Below are 1819 nucleotides of genomic sequence, written 5' to 3' on the forward strand. Positions count from 1 at the left end.
TCGAGGGGCTGTGAGCGGGAGGGAACCCCTGCCGAGCCCCAGAGACACTGCTCCCGGCAGAGCAACCTTCCTCCCGAACCACAGGTCCTTCCGTTCCTCCGGACGTTCCGCTCTGGTGCAGCCCTCGGCCCACCTCCGTGCACGCAGCCGCCGTGACCGGGACGCTGCGCCGAGTGGCCGTCGTTTGCTGCAGACGTGCCTGGTGCTTGCTCCACGGGCGCAGGTAGTAAGCTCCTGCCACGGAGCCCCCCGCCCCTGACCTTCCCACCGGGTCACTGAGGCGGGACGTGCCTCCTGTGCAGGGCCCCCTGGACATGTGCAGCGCCCTGACTTCTGACAAACCTGTGTGGCCCCGTCGCCACCACCGCCACCCAGACCTAGAGCAGTTCCGTCCCCACCCACCTTCCCGGTGTCCTTTGTGGTCACTTCTCCATGGCAGCCCTGACCACGGCGGACGGGGCATGTCCCGACAGGTCCGCCTCGTCCCGAGTGCCGTGGAGCGACCGCCTGCCCGGCCACAGCGTGTGGTGTGGCCTTTGAGTCCGGCTTCCCTCCCTCAGACGGTGACTCGAGGCTCCCGCGTGCGAAGCAGCATCGGCCGCTTGTTCGTGTTGAAGGCTCGGCAGTTGGCCGTCGTGTGGATGGGCCACCGTTTGGGCTTTTCCGTTCACCGTGTGGGTTGTGTATAGTCTTCTAAACGTGTCTGGTCATTTTCGACTCGTTACTAGGCATTGTGTGCAGACTGGAGGGACATGCTCTGACCCCTGTAGACCGGCCTGCGTCCTCCTCTCCTCTCCGGCTGCTTGAGGAGGGCTCAGTCCTCGGTACCAGTTGAGTGGGGTTTGGGTTTTCGTGTTTAAGTTGGCCCCTCTGCCCTGTCTCGTCTTGTCTGGCTTCATGCCTTTCCCATCATTTAAAAAACGTGAAACGTCATGTAAAAATCTGGCATCCTGGCTTCCCCAGGAAGATCGAAGTTTCGGTAACTGGATTGTGGCGTGTCAGAGTCCAGCTTCGCCGCAGGCCCCCCCACCCCCTAACGCCTCACCCACCCTGCTGCCTCCTTTTTCTTCCCGTTTCTCACAAACGGTTGAGTTTGGGTGTCAGACCCTGAAGGATGGTCAGTGCACTCTTTCTAGAAAGATAGGGAAATATGCGCATCCCTTAAAAGTAGATTCCCACCCCACTGGCGAGAACTCGGCAGTAACCGAGGCGTTTTCTGCGGGAGGTTTTAAGAAAACCGCCCTGGGGTGCCCCATGCCCTTGGGCCACCTGTGCTCCCACAGGTGGTCGTGTGCCCCCTGCCGTCCAGAGCTGGGGGGCGGGTTTGAGGGGAGGGCACTGGGTTCCAGAGAAGAGAGGACTTTTCAATGGAGCCTGGAAACCGTGGACTCGAGCGGAGTGGGCTGGGCTCTCGCCTCCACCGACGGGGGGTGTCACCTGCTGGGAGGAGCCACCTGTGCGGTTTGTTTAGAGGACACGGCTCCCTGAGCCGGAAACACAAACCCAGCCGCGTGTCTGGATGGGCCTGTGTGGGGCCGAGGGGGCCTGTAACTTGGTGATGCTGGCTGAACACCTGTAGCCAGGCCTGTGTCGCTGTCCCCTGCCTGTGGCAGGTCGGGAAGGGACAGGGCGGATGGGATGGAGGGGTGGGGGCCCAGGCCGCGCGTGCCATCCGCCTCACCTCACCCAGCTCCCGGTTCGTGTAAGAAAGTGCTGGTACCGACAGTCCTGGCACAGAGAGCACAGCAGTCCCTGCACCCACGGGGCGAACGCTGGCGGGGAGACAGCAGGAAACGCAGGTCCGCCCGCGAGGAAACGC

The sequence above is a fragment of the Myotis davidii genome, unplaced genomic scaffold, assembly GCF_000327345.1.
Source record: "Myotis davidii unplaced genomic scaffold, ASM32734v1 scaffold937, whole genome shotgun sequence".
Lineage (NCBI taxonomy): Eukaryota > Metazoa > Chordata > Mammalia > Chiroptera > Vespertilionidae > Myotis > Myotis davidii.